The sequence below is a fragment of the Canis aureus genome, chromosome 6 (assembly GCF_053574225.1).
Source record: "Canis aureus isolate CA01 chromosome 6, VMU_Caureus_v.1.0, whole genome shotgun sequence".
NCBI lineage: Eukaryota > Metazoa > Chordata > Mammalia > Carnivora > Canidae > Canis > Canis aureus.
This window is the reverse complement of record NC_135616.1, coordinates 45,842,497-45,861,236: the sequence shown is the minus strand read 5'-3', so window position 1 is coordinate 45,861,236 and position 18,740 is coordinate 45,842,497. Positions and strand designations below refer to the sequence as shown.

At 44.3% G+C, this 18,740-nt stretch overlaps 1 long non-coding RNA gene across 1 annotated transcript in view; it reads right to left on the bottom strand.

Moving 5' to 3' along the window:
* The window catches only part of LOC144315190 (uncharacterized), a 42,358-nt gene that overhangs the window by 11,127 nt on the left and 12,491 nt on the right, over window positions 1–18,740 (bottom strand). The window contains exon 3 of the long non-coding RNA XR_013380950.1: window positions 472–545. This is a non-coding gene — a long non-coding RNA (uncharacterized LOC144315190). The remainder of the gene's footprint in view (window positions 1–471; window positions 546–18,740) is intronic.

Here is an 18,740-nt window from a genome sequence, read left to right as displayed (position 1 = left end):
CTTACTTCCCATCTTCCTCCCCCCCCCCCCCCCCCATAGAGGGCCAACTCCATGAGAGAAGGACTTCCTGTTAGACAAAGGCTAGGTGCTCAATGCATAGCTGCTAAGAAAGGAATTGATGGGGGAGTGGATGTACTCAAGAAATACCATGATGCTTTTGTAAAAATCATTAAAATAAAAATAAATTATATTTTCATTAAGGTATGGGTGTGTGTGTGTGTGTGTGTATATGTGTGTGTGTGCAGGACATGGAATTTTTTAGCAGCTCTGAGTAATCAAAACATAACAAAACCAAACAATGACAGCATTTCACAATGCTAAGAAAATCGGATCACCTTTCCCCAGGGGCCAGAGTCTCAGGGAACACCAATGGACGTGATCTGGCTCCGATACGTGCACTGAGTCCAGACTGAATGAAGACTTGCTGTTCACCCTTTTCTAGAAGCGGCCAGGGTACAATTCCCTACTCACCCGGGCAATCACATGGAAGAGGAGAGAAGACGAGAGGGCTCCGTTGTGTATTCATTCTCTCGTGGTCTGATCCACTGCAAAAACAAAAGGAAGGGGACATGGCATTGATCAGAGGAAGTCGGAGCTCTCCCCGTGTTTCTGTCCTTCCAGGTAACCACACAGTCTCGTCCTGGGGGGAAGGAAAGATGGCAACACATAAGTGGCCTCTCTCCAAACTCCTTCGAACAGAAGTTGCTAAAAGACATGTGGACACACATAGGCCTACCTTCTGATAGCCAGGCCCCTGTCCAAAGACACCACTGACCTCTGCCTTTTTAAAGGCAAAATTTGATCCGTTAATGTTCTCCAGGGTTGGTTTCGTAAAGCATTTGGATGGGCCCTTCTTCACAAATGAATAAAAATGAGTAAAGTCCTCAGAATCAAAGGAAAGCCAGGACTGGCTTCCAGAAGCACGAGGCAACCCAGAGAGTCCATCTGCAGCCAAACCATGCAACAGACCCAGACACAGCTTAGAGGCTGGCAACAAGTCTACCCGCAGGCTCTGCCAAGGAGCCAGATGCTGTTGCTTCCAAAGCTTGGCATCAGCGCCCCTGACTGCCATCCAACCAAGAGGAAAAATAGGAATGATATAATGTGCTGGGATAAAACACATCCCACCTCAACCTTTTTTATTACTCACTGAAAAAAAAATATGGAAGATATTTATGGGAAAGTACCAATGTTTTTGGAAATATTGTACATACATTAGCTACAACACCATTTTTGCCAAATGGGAAGGATATTTAAAATATGCAGTCTGCGTCTGTCTAAAAATAAATTGTCATCTTTTCTGATCAATGTATATGTCCAGGATATGGAAATGACTCTGCTAATTGAGGATGCTGTCAACCAGCGCACTTGTAAGTTACCAAGAAGTAAACTTGTGAAGAAGTCTGTCTGTGTCTGTGCATAAAATAGCAATTAATGTTGTTGTCATGTGAAGTGAGTTTGAGAAAGATCGGGCTTTGACAAAGGACTATCCAATGAAGGTGGCGTGTTGAATTTCATGGTTATATAAAGTATTAGGAGTTATGCTAGGCTGGATGAGCTAAGATGTTTATGAAAAGTAGAATGTGGTGGAGAATGGTATTGGCAAAGGCTCTGGGGTGGTATTAATAACCCACTATATATGACAAAGTACTGGTATGTAGTGAAAATTCATTGTCATTCCACTTCATCTGGGTTTTAAATTAGCAAATTAATGTCACTTTTGAGAACGCTTGTGAAATTTCTATTGTTTTGAGTGACTCAGAATTCTACATCTAAAAATTAGAAAAATAAGGCAGAGAGGAGACGGTATGTTCTTTGTTGGGTGAGATGAGGGGTGTCACCAACACCAGTGTGCTTCCACTTTTGCCTGGACTCACCACCCCCCCGGAAATCCCGCCCCTGAAGTCAGGGCAGGCTCAGGCCGCTCAGGCAGAGTGGGTTCCAGGAGCCGTCAGCTAAAATGCCTATCACTTCAGCACATTAACACAGGCAAATTTGTCATCTCAGCTCGTTGACAGGCATTTGAAAACAGGGGACGATCTGTGGGGGAGCAAGGACACCATGAGGGGGTCAGGTGAGGCATGCCTGGAGTCCCTCACTCACCGGGGGGAGGGGCCAGTGGTGCTCTAACCCAGGTGGAACCTGGGACAAATTCACCCTCTGCACTGCTTCACTATGTTGGAGCATTATTTCATTTTCGGTCTGAAGAGTGAGAATCTAGGACAAATACCTAAAAAAGGAAAAAGTTTTGAGTCTAAAATGCAGCTGTTTCCTTCCTGAGTTATCCATTTTAAATGTGAATAATTGCACCTCAAATATTAAAATACTATCTCTTGACCCAAGACCCTTGGATTCCTCATATGAATGAAAAAAAGGCAATCAATTCAAATAAAATCTGAGCTATCATTCCAGACAGGAAGGATGAGATTTTCTTTTTTTTCTTTTTTCTTGTTTCCTTTTTTTCATTTCCTACTGTTCCCACACTTCACAGAAAAGAATGCAATCCAAAGAAATATACCATTTTCATGTAGAACTTCCCAAAGACCTTGTTGCAGGTCTCTGAACCCCATCACAGAGAAAACTGCTGCAGGAAAGGACACCCTGAAAAAGCCTGGGTTCAACTGCCTGCCCCACTCGTGGAACCAGTGTATATATACACACAGACACAAACACTTGTCCACAAAAGCCCACACATACTTCAAATAAAGACCCAGAGAGAGATTAGCAGACTCTCCTTGGTTTTTAGATTTTGAAAGATCAAACTGCCAAGGCTCTCTTCTACTCAATAAGGATGCTGATTGCTGGAACAAGGCGGGTCTGTACTGATCTCTTACTCACTACACTATTTATGCAAAAAGAATAACAGGTAAGAAAAAATTGAGAAAATGTTTTTATCTCAGTTTGGACCTTCTCATGATCTGCATCGTTTCTCATTGCCCCCACTTCCACCCCCAGGAAGTGGAAAAGAGGGTCTTATTATAATGCTGGCAAAACCAAAGAGATTTTTCAAAAATTTATGTTCAATACATCTCCAAATTGGAGCAAGAGGTCAGGCTTAGCTCAGGTGAAAAATGTGATGATATAAACATAAATTCATCACTGTTACAGTCAGCAGATCATATGTACATTCCAGAGTGTCAGGCGAGGACCATGATTTGTGTCACTGCAGAGAAAGATAAATCTCCGTAGAAGACATAACAACCAGAATCACAGCCACCATGTAATAGATCATGATGCACCCCGATCTTTTCCAAACGTTATTTACAGTTATCAGGGCTTGAGGATGGCAAAGCACAAATGGATATTAATCTTTACTCTCCCAGGCCTCGGCCGACTCAGGGTTGCTGTCTCTTCGAGTCGGCCCATGATTTCCAGCAATGTGATAAGCTCTGGCTATGCACAGTCTGTCCAAAAGGGATCAAATATAAATATTTCCAAAAAGAAAGAGTGTTTCCAATCCCATCAATCAAAGCCTTTGAGAACTCTGTCACTGTAGCATTCTGGAAAGGATTGCTATGTGAGAATTTGTTCCAGAAAAGAGCTACTGAAGGAAATGAATGAGGCCACGTTATGGAAAGAAGAGGGGGGTAGAGGTGAGCGTTGGGGGTTGGGCAGAATCAGAGCACAGGACGAGGCAGCAAGGAGGCTTGCCTCAAGCAGAACACTGGCGCCTGAGCTGGAAATCTGTTCTCTAAAGCTAATTGCTATTTTATCTCTATATCCCTTGGCTTCCCAAGTATGCAGATGAAATGGGTCCTTGTCCGCCCGCCATCCACCACAGGACCTCGGATCCAGGCTTTGTTCACACCTTCTTAGCCCCTAGAATTACTTTTGGAAGTCCCAACCCCACTCCACATCACAGGTATTATAATGTACCCACATCCCTGGGGCGCCTGGGTGGCACAGCTGGATGAGCAACTGATTCTTGGTTTTGGCTCAAGTCATGATCTCAGGGTTGTGAGATCGAGCGCTGTGTCAGGCTATGTGCTAGTAGGGAGTCTGCTTGAGATTCTCTTCCTCTCACCCTCCCCCCACCATGACCCTCCACTCACACACACACTCTCTCCCTCAAATAAATAATCTTTTAAAAATAATATACCCACATCTCACATTAGAAGGCATTTTTAACCTTTCTTTCTTTTTCTTTCTTTCTTTCTTTCTTTCTTTCTTTCTTTCTTTCTTTCTTTCTTTCACTACAAATTTTAAAATTATAATGCTGCTTTTGAAATTATTTGGCTACGTGTAATTTGAATCAGGATAGACGTTGGTTTCCTGGCAGCTCTTGCGTCTATGTAGGAATTCTTGTAAAGACAAAATACACCATCCATACATTGTATTTAAATGCAGTGTTAACACTAAATTTAGCAATGAAAGATGTGCTCATCATGTCATGTTCTGCAAATTAAATATTTATCAATTTTAATTTTATAGCTTTATTTTGGGTTGATATATCTTTCAGTTCTCAGATATTTTCTTGGGGCCCTAGATTCCTTGTCTAAGAGCCTGATGGGTGAAACGAGCTGTCCCAGGTCCTTAAGAGTAAAAGCGTGGTTGAAGTGGATTCCATCCATTAAAGTGTGTTCCTATGACCTAAACTCCTCCCAGCTCTGTGGTTTCTCTAGTTCTTTCCCACGAGAGCACACAAAATTCATTTCAGTGCGGAGAAAGCCATCCTGTGGTAGAGGGGAGATCAGGGCAGTATACAGTCCACCATGGAGAAATGCCACAAATATGGACCCTAAAACTCAAAGGACAAGACATCCCTTTATGTGCTCCCTATTATTTGGTGTCCTTTTTAATAGACCTTTAACACTTGAGGTAGTGGTTTCTTCTGACAAAGTCTCTGTCCTTTGTCTTTCTAGATACAAGGCATCCCTTTTAAGAAAACTTTTATTTATTTATTCATGAGAGACACACACAGAGAGGCAGAGACATAGGCAGAGGGAAAAGCACACTCCCTATGGGGAGACCGATGTGGGACTCAATCCCAGGACCCCGGGATAACGACCTGAACCAAAGGCAAACACTCAACCACTGAGCCTCTCAGGTGCCCCAAGGCATACTTTTATAATTTACATCTTGTCTGTTGGCTCAGCGTGAGTTTCCTTAGGATTTAGGCCCTGGGCACAATATTTCTAATGTCTAGTCATGGTAGAAACTAAGAGAATGTGTAAACACCTCCTTCTCAGCACAGTTTGGGGGAGTGTACCTGATTTCTCTCCCTGATTTACTCTGCTTGCACTCTCAGTGCAGATAAATGCTGCCTGAGATGCATATTTTACCCAATTTCTATATGTTTACTTATTTTATCCATTTACTTCTTAGTAGAAATAGATGGAACTAGGAATTCTTCCTTCTGTCTTTTTCTCGTCTGTGGTCACACGGGTGGCCCCACTCTCCTCTTCTGTACTGTTGTGGCTCCATCTTGGATCAGATCCATCCTTCTTACCCTAGGCTCATCACTTGGGTGGGACTCTGACCATACAGATTCACCTGTCGGATTCTCCAGAGCTTTACAATAAAACCAATTGCCTTTGTGTCACTCCACCCTTGGGATCTCACCACACTGGGCACAGCAGATATAAACATCTCACTTCTCCCACCTGGTCAAGCAGACCTACACACCCAAGATGAGACCTCCTTTCTTAGCTACTAGTCACAAGGTCCAAATAACAGCAGCATTCTAACAGTAGCTCATGAATTTGAAGTACTTTAGCTAACATTTTTATGTTTTGCTTTCTCTTGGTTTTTTCCCTACTTCCCTGGTCATCCCAGTAAGTGTCCTCGTCTGTCATATCTCAGGAGCTCCACCTTGACACCCTACCTACAACTGCCACCTTCACCTCTCCCTCACAGTGTTCCTGCCCCTAACCTCATTCTGTTCTTTATTTGTTGAAGCACCTGCCTCTTTTGAACCTACAATGAAATTTACTTGTTTATTTTGATGATCTATTGCTCATTTTTAAAAAAGATTATTTATTTATTTATTTATTTATTTATTTATTTATTTATTTATTTATGAGAGACCCAGAGAGAGAGAGAGAGAGGGAGAGAGGCAGAGACACAGGCAGAGGGAGAAGCAGGCTCCACACAGAGAGCCCAATGTGGGACTTCATCCCGGGTCTCCAGGATCACGCCATAGGCTGAAGGCAGCACTAAACTGCTGAGCCACCCGGGCTGCCCATCTATTGCTCATTTTTAAATCCCCTCCTTGGTTTGTAAGCCTTATAGGGCCAAGGATTGTTGTCTGTTCGTTCTGTGATGTGACATAGACATCTAGAACATTGCCTGGCACATAATAGATACTCAACAAATATTTATTGAATAAATAAATAAACAATACTTCCTCCATTCCCCAAAGGGTGGGGGTGGGGAAGCTTTGATAAAAATTTCTCCTAACAGGTGCTGTCATCTCTTGATGATAAGTGCTGACGTCTATAAATATATGTGAGATATCTTATCCAAAAGTCTTATAGGACTGTCCTTTACTTTCTGGTCAAACTAAGAATACAATCATCTCATTAGGTGTGTGAACATTACAGATGGCAGAGAAGCCACCATCTAGGCAGGATTTGGTAACATGTGGTACAGGAACTGGGTTACCTGTGTCTCAGAAGCCTAACATATTGAACAAGCACAACCAAATTTTTCTCTCTCCATTGGAACATGTTTTGTTTATTTATTTAACTGAGAGCTCACTGATAACTGGAATGACCACAGCAAATGTCACAACACATTCACTTTTTCTCTAAGCGCTCTTCTATGGTACGTCTGAAACCACTTACACATATGCTCGTAAGACAGAAGTCAGGTGGAAGAGTTGAAATTCCATCTGATTTGCTTTGCTTCAAAGGGCAGAACTAAACCCAACAGATAGGTATCATAGGAATGTGTCTGAGTAGAAGAAAGGAGGTTCTAACAATTAGACCTATTTGTAAATGAAATGGATGTCTTGAAAAGGGAGGACTCCAGTCCATGAATTGTGTCAAGGATGCTGTGAAAAGCATCCCTGCAATGAGTGAAGAGCTGGACAGAGCAAACTTCCTGGGCTGAGATTCTGTGAGATCCTGGGTTTTAATGGTCAGTTCCATAACTCATTCTTCTTAAGGGGACAAAGAATGTTACCTTAGCTGGTCGGTAAGTAAATTGAGGTGAAAAAAGCTGAACAGATGACCCACATTTTCAGAGTGAAAATTCATGAAGAGAACACCCATATTTCTGAATTCCATTTTGCCTTCACATCAGATATAATTAGCTTTCAAAGTGAAAAGTATCAATCAAATGTGAAGGGCACGGCAGAAATGTTTCCATATTCTTTCTTCTTGGATAAAAAGGAATCAGCTCCCAGCAATCAAAATTCACTTCACAGAGTCCAAAAGTAAGTTGAGATCACCTAATGGGGATGATCAGCAATTTTTTAAAAGATTTTTTTCTTACAATTATTTGAGAGAAGGAAGGACAATGAGCACTAGCAGTGGAGAGGAGCAGAGAGAGAGAGAGAGGGAGAAGCAGACTCCCCCTGAGCAGGGAGGATCCCAGGATCCCAGGACCCTGAGAGGTGCAAGGCTCGATCCCAGGACCCTGAGATCATGACCTAAGCCGAAGGCAGATGCTTAACTGAAAAGCCACTCAGGTACCCCAAGATTAGCAATTTCTAACCGCCTATCAGGGTAGTCAAAAGCACCCTGATTGGAGAAGACACGGAGCCAATGAAGTGAGTGTCAGAGAGGTACTCATATGAGTAGTGTAGACTCATAGACTTAAAGCCCAGGAGATCACTGACTTTGGGCATAAGAAGAGTTGGTTGAGAATCTTGAAGACATAGCCAATACCACTACATGATCCTTCCCAGGTGCTTGTAATAGTAGTTATCATCTGAACTTCTCCTCTGAGCTCTTGAAGGGGTCATGAAAAATTATTTGTTTTGAACCAATATATAAGCTATACTAGTTTTGCATTAAATGGTGCATCTAAGAGGTCTTATAATCGACTTTAAAATTCCCGATGCCATAGTTGCTGCTGCCACTTGCCTCCCTGGCCAATGGATGTGATGACTAAGGCTGGAAGGTTCAAGGGGATCTGTGTATCTTCCAAGCTGCAAGAACTCTTATTAATTTCCACAATGGAAAACAGGCAGTTGGGAGAGGCTGTAGTTACATACACTTTACTCTCAGAACTGGAAGAGGGCAATAAAATATAGCTCTATGACTCTTTACATTCAAGATATTTTCAAGTTAGCAAATGCCACAGAACGGTGAGCCCCTTTGGAGTCTTTTCTTTGAAAAATCCTGAATCTTAAAAGGTTTGCAAGTCATTCCTCTTATCAAGTGGAGATAATATTGATCTACCAGAATGATTTAAATTCCAAAGACAAAAAGATGCCATTAAAGAAAGTTATTGCTTTGGATATTTAACCTATAAAGGATCCTAAGATTCCAAGTTTGAAATATAAACCCTTCCCTGCAAAGTCTTAAGGAAAGAAGTTCTCCTATTTAATATAAAACTGCGTAAAGAACTTCTCAACTTTTCACTACTTCTCCCTCCATCTTTGCCCCCTGAATGCTCTCCCTTACCTACATCCCTTTCCTTGGACGTTCTTCCCCACAAGAGCTGAATTATAATATGGCAAGATACCTTCCAGCCATTGAATGAATTTTTTTGAACCCATTTGCCCTTGAGAGTGTAAGAAGAATGGTTCTGGGGGATAATTATCTACCTGTTTTGGTTCTCCAATCAACAATAATCTGAACCCATTCTAACATTAAGAAGATGCTGGCTGGAGGTAAATTGGGAAATTGACATGCATTACCTCTGCCTTATAATTGGACATCACTCCTCATTAGTGATTCTTTTTGAGCTAGAAAGTACTAATTATCAGGGTTGTCTCTCTTCACTCCTTTTTTCCTTCAAATGATCTCTTTTTGTTCAAGTTCACAGAGCTGGCATCCTATTTCTTTTTGCTGTTTTAAGGATGCAGGATAGAGCCTTGGCTTCTTTCAGTGCCCTGAATTTTGGAAGGTGAAGATGTGTCCTCCAAACTACCAATCACTGGCTCTAAACTGTGACCATCTCCTTACTATGGAATTTGAAGAAGGAAAATATCCAGATCAGGGGTCAGCAAACTATGGCTTGCAACCCTAATCCAGCCTGCCACCTGATTTTTTAAAAATTTATTAGAGAGAGAGAGAGAGAGAGAGAGAGAATGTAAGGGAAAGGGGAGAGAGAAACTCAAGCAGACTCCATGCTGAGTGAGGAAATTGATGCAGGGCTCGATTCCACGACCCTGAGATCAGATATGAGCTGAAACCAAGAGTCAGCACTCAACTGACTGTGCCACCCAGGTGTCCCTGCCCCTTGCTTTTTGAAAATAAAGTTTTATTGGAACACGTCTCACCCTTCTATCTACGTGTTGCCAGTGTCTGCTTCAGGGCCATAGCAGCAGTTGAGTAGAAGCCACAGAGGCTGCATGGTTCAGAAAGTCCAAAATATTTACTGTTTGGCCCTTTATTGAAAGAGTTTGCTGACCTGTGGTCTAAAGCATGGTACAATAGAAATAGCACATGATAGGGAGTTGAAAAATCGGCAACAGAGACTCAGCTGTATTTCTAACTACTTTCTAATAGGAAAAGTCACTTTACCTTCCAGTTTCTTCTTCTGGAAAATAAGACAGATAGTTTATATAATCTCAAAGCTTCGCTCAAAGACTAAAACTCTGTAATCTGTGAGTGAGGCCTGCCCTGCCATCTCCTTCCCTCTAGGCCAGCTCTAAGCAAAGAATGAAGCTGCTGCTTTCAGCATCATCCTTCACCTTATGTCAGGAACATCCTTTACCCCATTGGGTAACCCAAGCCCTCCCACCTCCCCCTGCTCTAAGCCCTGAGGCCCCTGCTATGGGATGTGCACTCCCCAGCAGACCCCTCCTCTGCCTCATCATCATTCACATGTCCTTTATCAGGTACTTGCTCTGTGACTCATCAGGTAAATCTAATAAACCATCAGGTAAATCTAAAATAATTCCAGCTATAGCTACTAACACAGTTTCAAGTTATTTCCCCCTCCAAGAATGTAGGGCAGAGCACTGGTTCTCTACCCCCTCTCCTTAAATCAATGAACAAAACCCAGAAGCCCAAAAAAAAAAAAAAAAAAAAACTCAAAATCATTCTTTCATCAAGAATCACACAGTTCAGGGGTGCCTGGGTGGCTCAGACTGTTAAGTGTTTACCTTCAGCTCAGGTCATGATCCCAGGGTCCTTGGATCGAGCTCCATGTTGGGCTCCCTGCTTGGGGTGAGAGGGTCTGCTTCTCCCTCTCCCTCTGCCCCTGCTAATGCTCTCTCTCTCTCTCTCATGAATAAGTAAAAAATATATATTTTTAAAAGAATCACAGTTCAGCCGACTGATCTCTCCATGGAAATTCTTGGGTCAATCTTTTTGTCCAAGCCTGGGTGGCCCAGTTACACAGTCATCTGTGAAACAACTGACCAGAGCCTTCTATTTGGGGGGAATCCCCACTACATGAGTTCAAACACCTGCTAGGTCCTTATCCAGCCATGAGAGCTGGAATGGGTTATTTAACCTCTTTGGGCTTCAGATTGCTGTGTGTGCAAGTAGAGGTAACAGTGTCCATCTTGCAGCCTTGTTCCAAGATGGCAGACAATAGATATGAAATCCCCAGAATGTAGCAGACACTCACAAAAGCATTCTCCATAATGAGATTTCTTTTTTAAAAATGCTTGCTCCCAGGAATTTGTCCCCACTCCTACACACTGAATTTTTGCCCCCACTGGTGGAAGACCTGGGTATGCTGGCCTTCCTTGTCATGCTCTGTCTGAGGCCCTCAGTGGGCCAGGAAAGCTGGAAAAGCCTCAGGTGGAAGCCACTAGGAAACCAGGGACCTGGAATCCAATCCATTCCCAGGCAACTGCTTCCATCTCTCTGAAGACATGGAGGTATGTATGTCTGAAGTATAAGGTATGGGACATCACAGGACAGCAACCAGGAACAATTTTCTGAGGGACTATTAAATAATTAGAATCAACCCTGCCTTCCTGACTCTATTACAGCGACTCACAGATTCTTGCTTAATTATTCTCTTGCTGAAACCGATTTTTGCTTTTGACTTCCCAGATTAGGTCTAGAAACTCCTCGAGGGAAGCACAGTGTCTTCCTCCTATTTATGCTGCATATATGGTGCCTGGCACAGGGCTCGGCATATAGTCAGGGGCTAGTAAATGATGGAATGATTAATCATGACTGATTAATGGATGAATTAATAAATGAATGAGTTAATTGACTGGATATTGGGGAGGGGGATGCTTGAACATTTAGTCTCATCCTTTGTGTAGGCCCAGGATGGAAACAGAAGGACAGATAAGAGGACCTTGAATGGAGAGGATTCTGAAAAAGAAACATAGCATCCAGCAAAAGCCGGAACTAGTAGCAGCCCAAAGTGGCCCAACTGTGAACAGTCCGATTGTCCAATTCTGCAGCTCTCGGCGCCAACCCCCAGTCTCCGAGCCGCCAGGCCTCCCGGGCCCGGTGTCAGAACCCACGCTGTCGCGGGAGCAGTCATGCGTGTTACCCCAGCAGCCGGGCCTCACGGAGCTGTGCCAATTTACCTTCCGCTACCAGGGCCAAATCACTTCATCCAGTAACTCTCCAGACCCCTGTCCCTCTCTGACATTTGGGGGATGGCAGCTCCCAGCCCACAGTGAGCAATTTCAAAGAAAAATGCAAAAGCCATTCCTTTTCTGTTGGCTAAGGGAGCCCCAACTGTGTCAGGGCTACTAGCTGACTCTTGATGCATCTGAGTTATTAACAGTTTCTGTTTGCATTTCTGTGTTTTCTGCGGCTGTCTCCCAGCCCGAGCACCTGCCCTCACAGTCTGAGGACACCCCGTAATGCCAAGCCACGGTGCACAATTCTGGGGTGCTGCTCCAGCTGCTCCTCACCCTCGAGCACCTCTGATTATCATGGGGCTGAGCAGGGACCACCTGCAATCATTCTCATTATTTTGGTTCAGCTTTAAACACTTCTCCTTCCTCTCCTGGGGAGTCCAGGACTTGAGGTCACAGAGGCTTCTGGTATGCGGGGCCAGTTTCTGGATCGGCCCACTCTGCCTCGATGAGGGAGCAGTCCCCCTGCTTTTCGGGGCCAACCTGACTCCCTTACAGAAGCAAGGAGACCCTCCAGGAGGCATGTGGTAAGCGTGGTCACACACATCATCACCTCCTTTTGCAGATGTGTGGTTAGTGGTTAAGATCCAAAGTCAGACCATCTGGATTTAAATCCTGCCTCTGCAACTTACCAGCTGGGTGACCTTAACCAGGTTATTTTCTCCGTATCTCAATTTTCTCATCTGAAAAATGGAATTGGGGATGTGCCCACTTCATAGGGTTGCGGTGACAATCAAGTGAGCTAACTTCGGTCATACCAGTGCTTCAGCAAATGAGCTGTTACAACGATCCCCGGGCCATTACAGGGTTAGGGACCTGGCCCTAATCTTTGCTGTTGGCTGCTTATGTGAAATACTGTATATTCTGATATCGGCTTGGCCTCTTACTGTGTGTGATCTTGCTGTGTGATCTTAGAGAGAACAAGCCTGAGTTGCATCCCATTCTCTTCATATTCCTGAACGCAACAGCGATACCTCTATCTACAAAGTGGTTTTGAAACTCCAGTGAGGTAAGGGAAATTATAATGCTCTATGAAAATGCTCTAGAGGCTACACAATGCTACGTGGCACTTGGTGATTGAGTGACACCATCTAGAACAGATGATCGGTCTGTTTCTTCTTTAAAAGTCCCCCCTGCGAAAGAGATTCCAGAACTTGACTCTGACGTCTGATGCCATGCTACCCGGAAGGAGGATAAGTTCTTTTTTTTAATCGAAGTATAACTGATGTATAGCACTCTCTTAGCTGCAGGCATACAACAAAGATTCAGTGTTTGTGTATATTGTGGAATCATCACAGTGGTACATCTATTTACATTCATCTCCACACAGAGTTACAAATTCTAAGTTCTTCCTTATGTGGTTTTAATTCCTTAAAAACTTTGTAAAGATTTATTTATTAGAGGTGGAAAGGGGCAGAAGGAGAGGAAGAGAAATCCTCAAGCAGATTCCCTGCTAAGCGTGGAGCCTGATGCAGGGCTCAATCACAACCTGAGCTAAAATCAAGAGTCTACGGCTTAACCAACTGAGCCACCCAGGTGCCTCTTTAATTTCTCAAATTTGGTCCAATAAAAGCATGATGTGTCACCACCACTTCATAAGACAAGCAAAGAAGAAAGAGCCCAGTGAGGAGGTACGAGGCCTGACTGAGTTCCAGGTGTCTGGTTAACCACCCCCAGCCCTGGTGCCGGTAGGTGAAATTGTCCTTGACCTAAGTCCCCTAAAGTGAGGACAATAAGCACGTCTTTATTTGTGTTCTCCACACCTGTTTATAGCAGCCTCTCCTACCGTCTGCCCTGCATGAGGCACAGAGTGTGGGAGGAGATGCTCCCAGGGGATGCTCCAGCTGACCCTTGGCAGGGCCTGTCAATGTGACTTACTTGATCTACTTTAGAAGACTCAGTTGCCTTTTCGTGATGCTCCTACAAATTAAATTGTTCAGACAGCACATTTATGAACATCGTAAACTAGCAATTATAGACAGATCCAAACAATATGTGGGTACCAGAGGGTGCCAAGGACCCTTATGATGCCATTTCTATGGAATTTTTGTTGTTATTGTTTTACATTTTATCAGTGACTATTTGTTGGTTAAACCCCAAACTGATCACCTCTGCTCATGAGGGACTGAGCGTATCCCCAGTGGATCTAGAGTCCTGAGAAGTCACCATATTGCAAGAAATCTCTGGTTTGCATGCTTGTTTCAAGGCCCTAATCCTCCCCTCCCCAAGAAGAGGAACAGCCTGTCCGCATTTGTCTCTTGGAAGCAGTGTGCCTACATCTTAGGTGAAGGGGAAGGATAGCCATGTGCAGGGTGATCTGATCACCAGCATCTTTTCTGAGTGGTAAGATCCTTCTGGAAATCCTATCATTCCTGCTCCTTGCCTTCCCATATCCAAAAAGCTGAACCAGGGGCCATGGCCAGTGCCTTACCTCCTGCCCTACCAAGCCACCCACCACTCCCTAAAGGTGAGTTGGGAAAACACCCAAGGTCAGCACAGAGCAGAAGTGAGGAGACCTTCATGCCCAGAAATTCTGCAGCTGGAGGACAAACCTCACAAGTGGCCTAACGGGCCAGCAGCAAGCCCCTCTCTGGGCCAGTCTGTTGGCAGCTGGAGGTCAGGGGAGGTAGGAGGCAGTCGTTTGCCAACTGTACTATGTGCTAGATGCTTCCCTAGGTGACAAATCATGAGGAGAGGAAACAGGATCTGCATGAGGGTGGCTGGAAAAAATGAGCACCAGAGGAAAGGGCAACGAGGGCAAAAGAGACATGGAAGAAGGCCGTCTTCCCAAAAGTAAGTGAAAAATGATAAATATCTGCATTGGCTTTGATGAAAGGAAATTCCCTCACCTGCTGCCGACACTGCCCATCAGGGTTTGGTCTGTGTTCTCGGAGAGCCAAGTGGTAGCAAGCAGTAAGGCTTATGAAAGATTTACATTTTCTGTCCTGGTGGACAAACCTCTAGGAATATAACCCAGAGAAGTGATAGAAAGGGAAAAAAGAGAAAGACTGACCCTATCACAGGAAGAGATTTTTAAAAAATACATAGATAAAAACACATATGTATATATAAATACATATAGATAAATGTTATCTGGGGAAGAAATTATAGCTACAGATATATAGATGCAGCTATCCAACCCAAACATCCAGAAATAGTGGAATGACCAAGGCCCTAACATATCACTAAAAGCAACCTAGTCAATGGCCACTCAGAGAGAGAAGAAGGGGGTCTGTGCTAATAATACAGGGGAATGTGCATATAAGTCACATTATGTAGATAAAACAGAACACAGCATAGCAGGTGCATAGCAGGTTCACTGATGAGAAAATGTGCCCATGTACAATGTCAAGGCTCAGTGATAAATTCGGAACCATGGTAATGGTTGAAACTTTAGCTTCATTTTTTCCTTTGCTGTCGAATATTTCAGGGGACAATATAAATACTCTTTAAAAAGAGAAACAAAGATGTGGTAACTGAATGAGAACTTGCAGGACCCGGAAAAGGGATGAAGAGAAACAGAATGGAAACTCAGATTGCGATGGAGTAAGGAGGATCTCTATATTCTCACACCATGCCCTTCGCCCTGCCCTGCCTTTTCACCTCTCCGCACACACTAGCAGGCCACCACCCCGACCTCCTCTTCTTTTTAAAGGTTTGTCTTTCGAATTCATGGTTCTTTTTCTCCAAAGTGGGTGAGACTGAACGCCAATGGGGCATTTCTGGCTCCTCTCTGGGTCTGTCCCAGGTCCCCTCTTCGAAGGCCAGTCACCTACCATGGGGGCTCTAGACTTTCCAAGAGGTCGGACCCCATGTTTCACGGCCCAAGCTCTATCAGAGCAAGTGTGCATTGAAAGAGAAGGCACACTCCACTCCAAATTTGCCACTGGCAGCAGGTCTCAGAGCTCCAGATCCAACAATGGGCTCCCCTGGTCCAGCCACAAAACATTTATAACCTCTCCAAGCAGTCCTCTGGCAGAGAAAAGCAAACTGTGAGCTCAGGAAGCTAATGACCTTGAAACTATCCATTTATCTTGGCCTTTCCCCTCCGTGTGAGATGCCACAAAAAGTGCCAGTCTCTCTCTTTCTCTCTGAAGAAGAATGGATAGAGCCAGACAGCCATGCATGCTTCACCTTTGCTTTTCCTCCCGGGCCAGGCCCAGGGTTGGAATACCAATGGGAACCAGAAGGGAAAGGAAATCATTCTTGATCATCCAAACCACCTTCCTGAATCCTCCGCGTAGGGGCAAGAGCTCACCTGAGTTCTGCTTCAAAGCCTAATCTTTGTCAGCTTCTCCATAAATCTTCATAAATAGACAATGCAGATTCCTAACAAACCTCCAGCCTGGAGCCAGGGGCTGGTGACACCTCTCCCAACTCGAGCTGTGTTGGCAGCCCCTGGTGGACAGCACGGCTCCCAGCTACCTCCGCCTGCCCTGCCGAGAGGAGGAGGAGGGCAGCCACCCTGAGGAATTTGAGTGTTTGAAATCAATATTCTTCTCAGTTGCCCACTATCTGCTTCGGTGGCTGCCCTCACCCTGGCACAGGGACATCGGCTTCCCGCTGGGCCCAGCTGAAGCCAAGAGCTGGCACAGCGAGACTCCTCTTTGTTTATGGTGTAGCCACTTGGGTGTGAGATGTTTCCTCTTCTCTTCCCTGCGACACTCAATTGGATTTGAGTTAAACAACAAATCCGTGGACTGTGGCTGGGCCGAGAAGGCAACTCACTTGTCTCAAGCCCGGAACGGAGGCAAGCCAACAAGCCAACAAGACCAAAATCAACAAAGACAAATACAATTCCTGTGCATTTGAAAAAAGCGAAGCTGGTTTTAGACTCAGAAAGCCCCTTCCCCTAATACCTGCTTCCTTCGTTTTGTGTGATCTCCATTTCCTTGATGACTTTTCTCTTTCTTTTTCGCCTGCCCAAGCTGTGTCTCCTTTAGCTGAATCACGCCAGGGCCAGGTATGCTTTTCCCCGACCACAGCATGCCAAGTCTTCCTCATCAGCTATCTCCTGGGTGCTCATATCCAGAGCCTTCCAGAGGGCCATGGGAAAGAAGGGCATTTGGGGAAAACACCTGGAAGAGGAAAGGAGAGAACTAGGGACCAATGCCATGGTCTCCATTACAGTTGCCAGTTAGAGGCTCGCTCTCTCTCTCAAGTTGCTTTGTTGTGTTTTTTTCCCCCAAAATCTGGCTTTCAGGTTGAAAATATATTATTCTCAGGTAAATCCACAGTTGCTTTTAAAATTCCCAGGCTGCCTTGGATACATGAAAAGGTAGTTTAGTTGGTGTGCTACTGCATTAATGTGTGAAATGGTGAAATTAATCCTTCCATATGATGTCTGAATAGGTTATTATAAGGTGCTTAGAGATTTGGCAAGCTAAGCCCCATCTTTCTTTCAAGATGTTAAGAAAATAAATGTAAATGCAGGAAACACTGCATGCGAGGCATCTGCTGTCCAACTTTGCGATTTGAATGTCAGTGCAATATTTAGGAAAAGTTAACCACAGAGCAAGGTCACAAGATGCCCGCTGGGTTGAATCTTTTGAAGAACCCAAAGGTACTTGAGACCGGACCACCTCCCAGTTGCCCAACCCCGCTGTCTCAGTTAAGACTCTTTTGTCTTCTAACAAAAACCAACTTGACCTAGTTTGAACCAAGATGGGAACATGTTAAAAAGTTACGGGGTGTCTCACAGAATCCAGAGGCAGTGGGCTGTCTCAAGGAGCACAGAAATAGGAACTGGGAGGATATTGGGAATCCAGGCTGTACTATTTATTGCTCGCTCTGTTTTTCTCTGTGTTCACTGTTCACGCTGCTCTTCTGCTCTTCTCTGAAGGTTGCTTCCTCTGTTGCCGCCTTCACGGCAGGGAAGGTAGTCAACCCACCTCCTGAGCTTTGAAATGCCCCCTAATGCCATCCCATACAGAGGAAATGGCCACCTCTGCATCTGAATTTTACTCTGACGACCCCCAGGGGTAGCACACCTGTGCTCACTCTTGTCCCATTTGCAACGCTTGTCTCCTCTCTGTGTTCTTTTCTCAAAGCATCCTGTTCTTGTCATGTGAGTTCCACTCTTTTTGTATCTTACTTAGGATATTAATAAGATGTTTGTATTGTATATTTCTTTGATTTTCAGTCTTGTATTCCCTTAATTATCTTCTTTTTCAGGACCAGCTTATTGTGTTTCTTTCTGTTCTGTCTTGTTTTTATGCTACTTATTTTATGCCAAGATCTAGTTAACTTAGCTTGTCTACTTAGAATTGTGGATAAGAGAGTGACTTGATTTGTTTCTAGGTTGCTAGGTGGGTTTGCTCAGCAATGAATATACACGTCTGTTTCTCTGCTTTTTCATAAACAGAATAATTGGAGCATTTGGAGACACAAGCAAGCCTCTACATGGGCAGGCTTCCCTTTAGAATAAGCAAAGGAGGAGTTGGCAAGGTGGGGTGCTGGGTTTGGGGGCTAAAATGGCCTCCAGATGTAACAGAGAAGTCTTTACCCAGGAGTATGGCATCCTCCTCAGCAGCCCTAATTCTCTTTAGGCAGGGCCTCCTTTCATCTTGCCAGTGAGTAAAGCACAGGGCCACCTTCCTAGGGATAGCGGAGAGGAGAGGGGAGGGAAGCATGGAGAAGCAATTGGCACGGTCATCTAGTAAATAGAATTTTGTACCTATTAACTGGGTTTGGAGTGTTCCTGGGCTTCTGCAGTAGCTGCCTGGGCTATCAGGGTTGATGCTTCCTCACTTCCTCAAAATCTTTGCTTCCAAACCTCCTCCATGCCCCAGACATTTGCTGAAATATCTTGTCTGCTGATGATTCTTCTGCACTTTTCCCTGTACATTTTATTGGAGTCTCAGAAGGGAGTAGAAATAAATACTTTGCTCATTCTGTCTTCTTGAACTGGAATTACTGAATCTGAATTTCCCATTCCAAAAGAGAAAATCCAATTGGTCCACCTAGATGATGGGTTCAACGCTGTTCCTATAAATGGTCTGGGAAGATCTCACAGTTGCTAAGGGCAACCATGTGGTGGGGTAGAATGACTCCCCTAAGGCAGTCA